At 46.0% G+C, this 14554-nt stretch overlaps 1 long non-coding RNA gene across 2 annotated transcripts in view; it reads right to left on the minus strand.

Moving 5' to 3' along the window:
* Positions 1–14554, minus strand: part of LOC141746410 (uncharacterized) — a 56919-nt gene that overhangs the window by 23624 nt on the left and 18741 nt on the right. The window lies entirely within an intron of this gene.

Here is a 14554-nt window from a genome sequence, read left to right on the forward strand (position 1 = left end):
CTTGTGAGACATAACCTGTCCCCATACCAAATTTAGCTACACTGTTGAAAAATAGGACAGTTCTGTGCCTTTACTGTGAGGTCTGGGCTGTTGGGTTAGTGGGGAAGTCCCTGAGTTTAAACATTAGGAAGAGAGTAATGAAGCAAAGGAAGTGTCATGAAGAGCAAGCCCCAAGCAGCAGAGAAAAAGAAATTAATAAGGTGTTACAGCACTGCAAGAACATGATCCTTTAGCATGTATGGACCTCGAAAGTCTCTGAGGACCTCAAAAGTCTCTAGAAGATACTGGCTACCATCAAGCTTTATGGGTTCCCCCCTGAAAAGGAAGGAGAAATGGAACCCACGAATGGTTCCACTTACTTGCTGATGGTGCACACTCATCCCTGCCCTCCATTTCATATAACCCCATGCATCAAGGACTGTGTTGACCATAGAGCTTCTGAGAGCAATCCTGGTATCAAACTGGGATGTGGAGAAAATCTTCTGTGGTTCGGATTTCAAGACTTCACCAGAAGGGAGCAGGAGAGACCTGCAGAAGAGCTTAAAGAAACGCATGTACTGTGGACAGTGTGGACCTGCACAGAGCCTGGCTTTGCTCTAAGTGCTTCAGAGCCAGGCTCCCAACAGATATGACAACTGCAAGGTTAAGAAATCCCATCAACATCATCTTGTACCTTAGGAAATTGTAGTTTTGCAATTTTCTCTACGTGTACAAGTTGTATGCCCATAATCATGCCAGTCCACTGAAGATAGTACAAGTTGTCCCTTTTTTTTCCCCACTGCTGATAGACTTAGAGTTTATAAATACGTGTACACCTGAAGAGTTCAATCCTATGTAAAAGGAACTTAAACTAAGTCCAGTTGCACATACTTTTCAAAAAAATGTAACTGTATCAATGCTTACTGGTAGGACAGGTTAAGACCAAAAATATAAATCTCCCCTTCCATAACAAGGTCCTCATAACAAATTTGCAGTCAAGAACTGAGAAATCAAGTCTTAACAGAGCACCATGAAAACAGCCGGAAGGAATCCGGTTTAAATCATGTGTAGTTAGGAACAGTATTTCAGAATATGTTTCATAATAAAACTGGACAGTAAGTGCAGAAAAACAAGCTTTTGCCTGGTGCAGAAGTGTTTCCTAGACAGCAGTTCATGAACCCCTGTCCTGGACACCAGGCTTCGGTTGCTGTCTGGCACACAGTTGCAGAAGCAGTCCTGCAGCAAGTTTTACAGCTAGTTTCTTGGAAGACCAACGTTAGCAAAACATTCAATGTAAATATGCCAATCTTTAACTGCTTGGAGACCTACCTTCATCTGACAGCAGCTCCCCCCGAGCATGTGTCAGGGCTCTCTACACCACTACTGGAGAGTCGGTGCCCTACACATGACCTTCACAAACTTGTATGAGAGGAAAGAAAGGTCTGTGACTTCATATCTGGCCCAAATTCAGGGTCACAGGCTCAGGACTGGTTTAGGACTATGGATTTTTCTCAAAAATCTTTATCACCTATGCTAGTCACTACTGGATGTAGTAGCTGAGAAACATTGGACACTGAACACAAGCAGTTTGCACAGAGTCCACCTGCAGGAAGCCTGACACAATGGACACGAGGATTGCACTAAGCCCCTCTTCTCCGTGGGTGAGAGTTCAGATTAATGAGCTATCATGAATTATTAGATTTAAAACCTGGGTTTGAATGACATTTGCTGATTAACTGCAAGCTGATTAAGGATTTATGTAGAAGTGGCTAATGTGCATGCAGGTCCCCTTTCAAGTCCAAGAGCAACCATCCCTTTGGGTCTAGCAGGAGGGGCCATGGACATTTACTGCCCATCCGCCTCTCTTCGCTCCCAGTGCTAGTGCTGACAGAGTTTACCCGGGGCACGTGGGCGCTCCCTAAGCTGTTCCAGTGCAAGACCAGCTAGGTCAGGGCACACCGTTTCCACCAGATTAAACAGACAGATAATCTCCTCAGAGAGGAGCAGTTGACACTTCTAGGTGCACGTTACTGTCCATCTGCCAAAGAGCACTATGACCACTTACTTGGATTAAGCAGTTTCAGCAATGGCTCTGAGTTAACCCAACTGATTTTGCCCCACGTGAAGGAGGGCAGAATCACATCTGCTGCCAAGGTGGAAGAAAACAGTAACTCAACATATGGTGGTAAGCTGGCAGTCACCAGAGGAGGCAGATGTCTGTCCCCAACCGAGAGAGCCAATTTTGCACCAAAGTGGCCAAGGAGTACCCACAAGGTCTGGGGTCTGGGGGGGCAATGGAGTCCACCCCCAGCAGAACTGTGGTCAGCCAGGAACAGGTAATGCCCAAAACCTGCCTGGACATCTTCAGGAGCATGGTCAGGAACCCTGTGGGCTGAGCCACGGATCCTGTTTATTCCCTAAACTCAAAGCAGAGTTAAAATTCATCAAGCTTTCCTAGCAGCTGGGTTATATACACAGAAAACTGGGTGTTGACGTTTATAAGACCCAGAGCCCATTTCTGTTCGTTTCTATGCACAAAGAACAAAACATTTAGGTACTTTCCATCTAAAATAACTGTGTTCTTGTTCTTTTGCTTCAACTGTCCAAGAATGAGGGCTGTGTGTGACCAGGAGAAGGGAAATGCTTAGAAATCCTTCTCGTTTGACTACTGCTGTTCCTTGCTGACATTTAGGCCAGACAATATGAGCACCACCCTCAGTTACACCCAGCTGGGCTCAGTGACTTCACTGGGAAGCCATGGTGTGGCACGGCTGTAACCAACAGCAGAAACAGCCAAATATTTCTGCGTAGAGCATGAGACTCTTTGTTAGACTGAATTTTTCTTTGCTCAGTATATTTTGGGTGCAACATAAGTTACTTTAACCTTACTGCGCCGTTCTTGGTCCCAGGGGTAACAGCGCAGGGCAGAAGAGTTGGGAACCCAGATTGCTCCTCCTGGCCCTGCCCCAGGGGCAGCTCTCGCCTCTGCTCCTACATTCTAGTTAGAGGGAAGGAGTGATCCTCACACACTTCGCAGGGCCCTGCAAGCTAGAGCCAATAGTGCAGGCTGAAAAGCTGCCTGGTTTAATTGCTAGCACTCACACCTTTCAACATACCCACTGCAAAAACTGATGGTGGGGTCACAGAGGAGAGTTTAGAGGAGACACAGTAGACCCCGTGTGAAGGGAGCAGGGACTCAGACTGCCATTCTGCTGATCCAGCTACCTCATTTCAGTGCTGCGAATCTGCAAGTCTCTGAAATTAATCTGTGTGGCTGAAGTAACGACCCAAACTAAGACATGCCCCGGCTGAATAGCAAGATGCAGCCATAGGTGGAGGATGAAGGCAGAAGCCGGGGTCATCTCCCCACCAGCCACCTTCATCCAGGAGTGAGCTGGGACCAGCTCAGCACAGCGAGCCGCAGTGCAAAAGCCACAAACCTGTGTGCTGGAGGGAGAAAACCCCATGCACATCACTAGCCCTGTGACTGTTCACCTTCCCACAACTCCCCAACCCTGGTGTTGCTCCAGGGATCCTCACACTGTGGTGGAGTTTTGGTTCTTGTTCTGACAGCCTGACTCTCCACATGCAGATGCCCAAGTCCTGGCTCTGGCTGTGGTTCACCCCCCCTTGCCTTTGCTTTGCCCATCGCAAGGGCAGGCTCTTCATGCCAACCCAGCTCACTGGACATCCAACACCAAGCATGGGGCAGCTCTCAGACAGGACTTTCAGACAGCAAAGCCAGAACTCCTTATGAGTAACAGCCGGTTTCACTCGCTTGGTCACCGGAAACCCTACTTTCAATTCTGGTTAGCCTTGCACCGCTCAGCTTCACGTACACGGGGCGGCTTGCATCGGGAGCAGAAGGCAAGGATTAGCCTGCAGCGCACGCCTGAGCACCAGATCTCTGCATGCGTTTCAGCCTGCCCTGTCCAACGAGTGCTTCCCCTCACAAAATACAGAAATAAATAAAAAATTTAACAGCCAGAATGTCCCAGTTAATGATTAAGCGGGGACAGTTGCACAACTTCCCCTGGAATGTCTATGTTGATGGCTGCGGTACGCTGACGGGCAGGAATGGCAAAAACAGTCCGACAGCGAGGAGAGGATGGGGCCCGGGTGTCGCAGCAAGACTCAGCAGGAGATGGGCTGTCCTTCCACGGCAGGAGGCTGGTTCCCCATTAGCACGTCTCAGCCCCAGGTTTCAGAGGTTTGGGGCGCAGGGCTGGTGACAGCCAGCCTCAGCAGGGTGTGGGAGTCCTACCGTCATGGTGAGCAGCAAAATACAGCATCGACGTGTGTTTTATACAACTGGTTCACTTGCAGGCATGGGTCAGTGCAAAGCAAATGCAAACCTCATGCCTCAGTGTCCTTATATATATGTTTAACAGCGGCACAGCACGCTCATAAAAGGTCTGAGTCTACAGGGCCAACTTTTAAGTGCCAGACAAAAATCCATAAAGATTGATGAGTCTTTTTTACGGCGTTCGGCATGTCCAACGTTATACTGGACTTTGAAGAGCCCTGCAGGAACGAGGGCCGTTAAATATCTAGAATAAATACAGTCAAATAGAAGTTCAGACACCCAGCTGTTCGTTTGCATGGGCATGTCCTATACTTGGAAATGCGGTAAGCTTTCGAGTCAAATTCCTGGAAAGATTTAGCCTAATGCATGACTCCCAGATCCCACAGTTCATTAGGAAGAGATTCTAATGCAACACCTTCTGAGCAGCCCATGCGCACGCCGGCAAGGCGGCTTCTTGCACACAGTTTTGGAGACAAAAATCTGTTTGGTGGGTCATTGGGTCATTTCAGCTTCAGAGAGGGCACCCAGCCACAGGCAGCGTCTACCCAGCGCTTCAGGGCGACAAGGAACAGGGAAACCTAATTCTGGCGCTCAAAAATGGGTTAATGAATTGATTCAGCTGCAGGAATAACGTGCTTCAGGGCACACCGTTTACTGGGTCCAGCAGAGGGCAAGAGGGCACATGTGTAACGGCCAGCACAGCGCGCGGGCTAGTTAATGATACGTCCTGCAAAGAAAACTTACTTTATTATTTTAAAAAAAAAAAAAAAAAGAAATTTCCACAGCCTGCATGAAGGCATCTGAAGGCAAACCAGGTAATTTCCAGTGTTAAGAATTTGTTCCTCTAAAAAATTTCAGAAGAGGGATCTCTGTAGAGGCCACTGAAAAGCAGACTTACAGACGAGGCAGTGAGGGAGGGAGATGGTCCCACTGGGAATCGTTAAGAAGGACCATTTTCAGGCAGGCTCCAACCTGCGAGCTCAGAAACCACCCTGTTTCTCTCACGTTGAAGAAAACACAGGTCTATGGACTGACATTTGTTGCAAATAACCCATCTGCACCACACAGATACCTGACTCACCTTTAGATGAGCAAACTTCTCAGTCTTGAAACCAGTTCTACCCCTCAGCCATGCCTTGGCCACCCAGTGGCTCCTGCCTGATTGAGACAGCAGAAATGCTCTATAACTAACAGCAATTATCATTCTGGTTTCATCATTGCTTTTCCAAGTGGCTTCTGCCTCTGCTGTTTGGAAACAATGCTCAAGGCTACCAGAACCAGATCAATAATTCATCTGGGAACAAAAAACTGAGTTGAAGGACGATGGTCGAGGGAGGGCCTTTTTGCTGAGGGAAGGTTTTCCATCCAATGATATGAACCAGAAACAGTCGTGGGAACTTGGGCACAGAGAGCAGAGCACCAGGAGGGGCTGCCGAACACAGTGCAAAGGGAGACCAAGTGCTGGAGACTGTTGCTGCATTTTGCTGACATTAATGCTCCTCACTGACTTGTGCTGCAGTCAGCTGAGAACACAAGATCCTTATAGCCATGGGTGCACCATATATAAACCCCAAAGTGCCAGAAAGAAAGCTGCTGTGAGTTTTAAAAAGGAAGCCCTGCTCTAAAAGTTCACGGGCTGGGATGCCCGGGGTTATATGAGACAATATCGGGGATTTTAAGAGATACATTTATTGCAGTTCTGGAAAATGCAGAAGAGCTGGGGTTCACTAGAGCTTGCCACAGGGAGAGAGGAGTGCTGTATGCACGCAATTGCTGGTTCGGGAGGGAGCCAGATGCGACCCTGTGTTCAGGCACGGATTGTATTAGGGGTGCGCACATTCATCCCTGTGATTCCCAGCCCTGTGCTCTCACTCCCTTTCCAGCGGCATGAGTATATTCATCTATGTTTGTGGCCTTCATACACAGCACTGGCAATTGTTTGAGCACTCTCAATGCTCTGGGCATGCCTGCTCTCTTCCCATGGGTTTTACCTGCCAATATCAATCAATTATTCCGATCTTAAACACTAAACTTAAACACTAAACTTAAAACACTAAAAATGTTTCTTAAGATACTGTTCATAAAGTATTTATCTTTCTGATTTTCTGAGCCTGATCCACTGACACCCTTTTAAGCCTTCACATCAATTCTCTCTTACAGGGAATCTCTTTTTCCTACCCAAGTGTCCAGTAAAGGTTCCGGAAATCAGAGAAGCAGGGTCTTGGTAAAACCCATCTTTGCAGATGCTTCAGTTTTGCATGCACTGCCTGCCTTTAAACCCAGGAGAGCACCACTTCTAATGGCAGCCCAGCTGTCTGTGCTGGGAGCCCCAACCACTAGCCACTTGCAGAGGGCAGAGCCAGCCTGCACTGCTCCACACTTCAGCTGTTCCCATGTGTATTCACGGGGATGAAGTCTGTGCTACCACTGCAAGGGCTGGTAGGTGTTGATGTCCACCGAGAGCGCCGGTCGCACGTGTTCCCTGTATTCCACCGCAGGACTGAGCTCTTTCACTTCCTCACCTCAAGTTCAGTTTCAGACAATCTTGTTTGGCACATCTGGGAAGGTGAGCGGCACGCGCCATTTGTATATAACAAAAAGTTACCTCTTCATCTCAGGAATATCCGAGAATGATCAAAACTAGGATTTTGTTTCCATTCTTGTGAGTTCAGGGTTCGCAGTGCTTTGTAATAATGTACACTCATACATTATCACAAATTAACTAATGTACACTCATACACCACTCATCCAAATGTTTCCAAAGTACTTTTCACGTGTTCTTGTTTCTTCCCCATGTTCTGAGTATTAAGCAAAAGGTTTTCCCGTGTCATTTTTTCCTACCAGCACATATATGGATTTTTTACCAAATGGAGGACTAATGAGTGTGTTTGCCAAGAGGTGGAGTACAAAATTCTGTACATCTGTAACACCATTACCCAAAGACTCAGCTTTTGACAAATATTCAGCCCAGTATTTGCAACGGGCTGATGTCTTATAGAAAGCTCAGGGTGGGTTTCTCCCATCGCATACCCCCGTCCTCACTGCAAAGCACAGCCCGCTCCAAAAGAGGGGAAAGCAACAAGGCAAAACACACACATGCACCTCCCTCCCCAGAAACAGGTCAAAGGGACCATCACGGAGAGAAATGCTCAGATATTATGAAGAATATAATGGCATAAGACGTGTTGGATACAGCAGAAAGGAATAAACACCAACCTGCTGAATATAGCAGAAAGGAATAAACATCAAATATCGAACTTCAAGCATCTGGCCCAGTACGTGCTTGGGTCTTTTCCCAGTACTGAACACTGGGGAAGGTATATTAAACTTCATAAACAGCATCGCTGAAAAAACCACTAATACCTTGATAATTCAGAGAAGTTAAAGCCAAAAGTTCTCTTTTGGCCTCTCACTTCTCTTTCTATTTATTGAAATGGCTTTTTCTGCTTAAAATAGTACCTTGGTATGACTAAAACATACCTTTCAGCAAGGATCCCGCTCAGTAGTTACCAAGATAATCCACCACATCTCATAGTAATTTGGTTAATCACCTTCCCATTACAAGTTATGCTTTATTTTTAAGTTGCAGCATCTCTCTTCAGCTGGCTGCAAACTCTTCACGTTATTGCACGTTCCAGAAGAAATGGTGTGCTGCTCTCGCTTCTGCCAGTACTTAGTCAGCCTGCCCTGCCGTAAGTCAAAAAGACAGAGGGAGTTTCTCACATCTCTTAACTGTAAAAAGAGGCTTCTGTATTCCCGGTGCCTCTTTTTGGGGCACTTTTCTGCGCACCATTCATTTTTTTATTTCTTTAAAAAGCTCTAGAGGTGAAGGTACTATGTCAGTGTCGATCTCACCAATACCCAATGGAAGCAGCATAATCCACCCGAACAGACAAATGAGGGAGAGAGGAAAAGCTACAAATCTACTGAAATTTTAGTCGCACGCTTGAGACTCCACCACCACTGAAACGCAGCCAACTTCCAAAAGCACCGTTGGTGCTTTAGAACTACATTTCAAATACACACTAGTTGCTTTGGCCGTGACATAAAGAGCACTCAAAAGAGTATTGCAAAATATAACATAATATAACATAGCATAATACAATACAATTACTAGAATTGCAGAGAGTAATATCCCCACATTTAGAAGAAGTGCCTTTTTAAGTCTTTGAGGGCCATATCTTAAATCCTTTAACAACCACTTAACTTTATGGTCGTGCCACTATGTCTGTGCCTGCTGCACGTGATTCAGTCCCATACAGCCATGTACAAGAGATTATGTCGTGGTTATATTTTAACTGAAGTAAAAATACAAGTCGTGCGGCTGTTTCATACATGGTAGTATCTCATTTGTGTAATGTAATCGAAGTGCCCTCTCAGAGCTCATACGCCTGTTAAAGTTGTCTTTTGTGAGTAGAATTGGACTACTGGTAATGAATCAGTTATTAAAATCATTGCGAATGTCTACAGCACAAGCCGCGTTAGATCACAAAACCCCATGAACAATTTTTTCTGGGTCACAGATAAATATATTTGAAACGACTGTTGGATCTACCCTCAAAAATCTTTGCAAATTCCTTAAGTATCTCATAAAAATCTGTGTTTCTCAGACCGCTCTGGCAGGGATTTCAAGTTTGTACTTCATATTATCACTGAGGAGTTCATAAAAAGCACACTTCCAAACTGGGCACGCTTTTTCACTCTCAGCCGCACAGTATATGATCCTAAATGCATTTCAGTTTTTCCACCAGTCCACCATAAGGACCAAATCAAATAACTCACAGCTTGTAGCTAGATTAGAAACTAAAGACGAGCAGGAGCAACAACTAGACTGACAACACGCAAATCCAAACAAGATGATCTGATTATACTATGGGGAAGGTTTTTATGAAAGCTCCTGCAGGAACAAGGGAGTTCATCACTATTTCAGAAATTCTGCACAAAGAGCAGCCTTTGGCTAGGTTTGTAATTGTCCCTAAGTGTAAAAATTGCTGTCAGCACACATAAATGATGGGGCAAAGTTGCAAACTCAAACTGCAGACCACGTTTGCTAGAGGAACTGTTGTGGGCTTATACAGCCCACGTAAGAAGGAGCCTGTGTGAGTGTGAGTATGTGTGTGCAAATCATGGCCCTGGCTGAAAACATCACTGGTCACCTCTATAACCGGCTATTATCCGTGTCTTCTCAGAAAAGCAACTTAGAGTCTCTTTAAATGTGCCACATATGAAATTCTGTTCATGGGTGCTTAAAAACTTAAAATTAGGACAGAGGAAGTCTGTGTTTCATAGAGGAGGTCAATGCTCTGATAGGGACTGCATATTGCTGAATATATTCAAATATAGATACTCAAATTTTTCAAAAATGAGTGGCAGACCATTCTGCAACAGTCACTGTGGTAAAAGAAAGAAGACAATATTTTCCAGACAGTGTCAGCATCTGCACACTGCATATCCTGGCTCTAAAAATAAAACAGAAGAATTACAGCAATAAAATTCCAATACCATATCTCTGCGTGAATAATTTCCACCTTGTCACTGAATGAGCAAAAATGGATATAATACTGAACAAATGATCAAAACAGCACTAAAATATGATATTTCTGTAGGTATTTGTTTGACTCTTGAAAAATGGCTCAAGATTATTTACAGAGCGCTATGTAAATGAAATGAAGTATGCACTCAGACACATGCATACAGGATGTTTATTATGCAAAAGCACATACAGAATTTTTTCAAGCACATTGGTTCGAATGTATGCCATCCCCTTCTCACCATCCTTTCTAAAGAGCATTCCTTGGTTTCAAAACAGTAAGGTATTTTACGGAAAACTGGTTACAACCAGTTCAAACAGGTTGAAATTCATGTCCTTTCTATCAGCAATCAGTCTCTTGCAAGGAAAGCTAAAGGGAAATGACCCTTGAAACACCACTCTGGGTGGCTATGGAAATCCTTTTAATTGGACACTATTCCCAACAGTGACAATAAGTAGATGCTATTTGCCAATAACATTGATTGCCATCAGTCTGGGGTTACTATACTTTCACACTTATAAACTTCATCTCAGATAACCCATAATATAAAAGTATGAACGGTTGTAAACGTGTCCTCAGTTCAACTCGGCACCAATTACCTACCACAAAGCCGGAGGTGGAGGCAAGTGCCAGTCGAGGTGGGACAGGCAGGGGGGGTTCGGGCAGTGCGGAGATGCTGCTTCCCCTCGTGTCACTCTTAGGTGCACATGGTCCCTCCTACTGCTAAATCCCAGGGACTTTTCTACAGGTGACATGTGGATTTATATGCTGCTACTTTAAAATGCTGTCAGGAGAAGAATGAGGGTGCCTGATGCCATACCTTAAGCTGGGCATGCAAAATCCTCGCTCCCTTGCCAGTTCGGACAGTTTCAGATGAGTAGCCACACACCAGAGAAGGTAAGGGAGATGCAGAAGTGACAACATGCAGTGTCCTTCCGCAGCTGCCTGGCAGGGATGTCTGCACCATGCACCGTGCAGGGAGTACAGCAAGCTGCAGTGACATGCTGAAATGTCATGCCAGACATTTCCGGCAAACCCGAATCTCCACAGACTAGTCCAAAGCCTGGCAGAAATCATACTAGTGCTACCAGGACTTTTTCCAAAGGAGACTCTTATATGCACTCGTGTTTACATCACTGACCGAAGTTAGAAACTAGGGACCCACTAGGTCATTCAGTCCAGCCCCCACCATTTCTGGCACCTGTAGGAAAGTCTCTTTCAGAAGTGAAACTAAGGCATGTCCACTCCCATCATTTGCCAATTTACTTTGTTTAATACAGCAGCAATGTACAAACAAGTCATGTTCCTTCACCTTCTTTGTGCAATACAGCCCTTTTTATTAATGTGAGTGTCCTGGGCGTGTTTCTCTGCCTCTCTTCTGGTTTTAGTTCATTTTTCTTGACTGGAAGTCACCAGAGATGTAAACCAGAACTACAGAGGAATTGCTCCACACTAGCTGAGCATAACAGCAGCCAGGAGGTGTGGATATTCAGCATTCACGTCCCAGAAAAAGGAAGGGAAACCTAACCCGACCCTAGTTACGAAGCACAGGGATACATTTTCCTCAGAGATGGTGTGTTCCCTGGGTCCTGCCTCACTACCACAAAGACCTTCTGCAAACAGCTGATGCATTTGTCCAGAGGCCGGTGCCCGCGCCCCTGCACAGCCACTGCCGCTGATGCCTCCAGCCATTTTCAGCAGCAAAGGGTCCTACAGCCCTGTAACAAAACGTGGAGGACTGGTCATAACAAGCCACAGGTGTAGCTCCCAGCCAGATGTCTCTTGAATTAAACTGATATTCGATTTTGGATTCTGCAGGGTACTCTTCACAGATAATATATTTTGGTATAATGCCTCGTTAATATGCTTTTGAACTGCCCAGCTGCACAGTAGCCACATGTCAGCATGCAACCTGGACAAGTACCCCTGTCACGAGACTAGTCTTTCTGGGCACATCCACCTGGACAATATTCAGAAACCGAAGGAGTTTGGAGACATTATAGCAGCCTTCCAGTACCTAAAGGGGGCCTACAGGAAAGATAGGGAGGGACTCTTTATCAGGGAGTGTAATGATAGAACACAGAGTAACGGCTTCAAACTGAAAGAGGGTAGATTTAGATTGGATATCAGGAAGAAATTCTTTACTGTGAGGGTGGTGAGGCACTGGAATAGGTTGCCCAGGGAAGTTGTGGGTGTCCCATCCCTGGAGGTGTTCAAGGCCAGGCTGGATGGGGCTTTGAGCAGCCTGGTCTAGGGGGAGGTGTCCCTGCCCAGGGCAGGGGGGTTGGAACTGGATGATCTTTAAGGTCCCTTCCAACCCGAACCTTTCTATGATTCTGTGATTTCTGTTTGAGATAGCAAGGACAACCAGCAGGTCCCGTGCCAGGGTCTAACCTCCTCTGCTAGCAGGGACGCACAGAGACACCAGTCTGCATGGGGCTGGAGGACCAGAAGGTGGTTTGTAGTGGCTAACGCGCTGCCCACAGCCCTGCCAGACCCTGCCCTCATAGGTAGCCCACACTCGGTGCTCAGAGACCCTGGGAGTTGAAGGTGCCCCCCCGCCAGGATGCAGCATGTAGCGGGGAGGCTGCCGTGGTGCTCACTGGTGACACAGCTGTCACCAAGGGATGGCTCTGCTGCGCAAGAGGCACCGCAGCGTGGGGGCACACTGTGTACCTGCGCGTTAATCCTTGACAGAAACCATCATATCTAACCAGGGCTTTTACTGGAGAACACTTGTGTTTATGAGGCAATAATCGTCTTCTGACCCAAGTAAATTTGATAACCGCAGGCAAAGGAGACTAATGGAAAATGCTACTCCTGAGCAAACAGAGAGCACCTCGGGTCATCGTGGCTAGAGCTGGCTACTAAAAATATCTTTTGTTCTGGCCTCAAACCATCCATGCACACGGGTTAGTGGGGGAAAAAAGCCCCGAGAAACAAAAGATCCACTGACACCTCCAGCTATCAGGAACCCGTAAGTGTTTTCTCTTGCCAAGTGCCAGAGCACGGGGGAGGCGCGCAGCACAAAGATACCTTCTGTTGAGCGGAGGCACTGCTCCAAGGATCTGCCCTGACATCTACGCAGCCACCTCAGATGTTTCTCAGCCTCTGCTTCCCAGACAAGGACGAGTGTGGACACGGCTCCCTGAGGTGTGCCCCCACCTGCCACAGGCAGTTGCTTAGCTCATGCTCAGCATTTGACATGCTTCACCAGAAGCCACTAAATAATGTTTGTAGGGAGTTTCTTTTGATTCTAGCTTGATTTAAAGAGAAGCCATCAGAGTCTGGAGGATATGGGAAGTTTTGCAAAGAATACTCGTGGCCAAAGCAAAGCTTGCAGAAAGAAATTAGCACGATAATTTCAAGGTAAACCCTAGGGAGAGGGAAATTAGTGTTGGGTGGGACACAGTCTGATTGCAGCCAGGATAATTTGCATGATATCATCTGCATGACATGCCCACTGAAACAGGTAAAGAGGGATATGAGGAGTCCTGAAGGTGACAGGTGATGCTGGGAAATTATGTGCCCAGAAAGGAAACTGCAGTCTATTTTGCAAACGTGTCCCTGCAGCAGCCTGAGTAGGCAAATCTGGAGAAAGAGTTGGAGGCAGTTCACAAAGCGCCAGCCCTGCGGTAGGACACAGGAACATAAAACTAAAATGTTTCCAGGCACACAAAACTGAGACACTGGTTCAGTCCCCTTGGAGCAGCAGGAAAAGCAGAGACAAGTGTCTGGTGTATTCACGCTAATCTCAGTGGTGCCAACGTGCTGAAACAGGGAACGCTGCTTTGGCTTAGGGGTAAGAACTATTGCATCCTCATGTACCATACAATCCCCTATTGATGTATATTGCCAAATACTGCCCCCAGTTCAGAACTGTAGAGATTACGCGCTCAACACATTGAAGACAAATGTGCGGTAGAGTGCAGGACTGAGGACATTTTCTCGACAGGGTTTGACAAAAGCAGAGAGGAGCAGAGACCACAGAGATTATATGTATGACTGTTACATCAAGAAAAAAACCTGTCTGATCTCAGAACAAATGGTGGCCACAGTTGCCAGAGTTACTGCAGAGAATTAACAGTAATTAAAGCAGAGTCAGGTCAGGATGGCATTTTCCCATCAGTTCAAGGTGGCAGTTGCAGTAACTGGCAGGGTTTTGTTGAAAAGCACCATCAAGGGCCTCAATAACACATTACAGAAAAATGTAGGTGAAAGAATCTACAAAGGTTGAGAACTGGAAATTAAAAAGAAAGTCCCAAGACATTTTTATTGGTCTTAAATGAACAGTGACATGGAGGACATCAGTCAAGTCTGCTGTATGGGCAAAGGCCTTGTGCTTGTGGAATAAGAAAAGGTGTCCTTCTGAGGGCAATGCATGTGCAGTTCTTTAAATTGAATGAGAAATTAATCTATATTTTTATTCTCTCTTCCTTCAGCTGGAGATAGCACAAAGTGGCTATTTCACGTGTCAGGTGTATTTTTGCTGGACGCGGTTCATCTGACACAGGGATGACAGTCACATAGGCCACAGTGCTGTCAGGTTTAAAAGACCTGAAGGTGTTTCTTAGGCAAATAACTGCTTGGCCTCACTGCTAGTAGTACAACAAGCCACTTGAAAACATTTTTTTAAAGTAATAAAATAACTCCTAAAAGGATTTTGAAGTTTGCATGTTTAGCCCTGTTAAGATACACAGCTGTCCCATTAAAACCGGCAGACATTTTGTGTAACAGA

Source organism: Larus michahellis, chromosome 7, assembly GCF_964199755.1.
Source record: "Larus michahellis chromosome 7, bLarMic1.1, whole genome shotgun sequence".
NCBI classification, from domain to species: Eukaryota; Metazoa; Chordata; class Aves; order Charadriiformes; family Laridae; genus Larus; species Larus michahellis.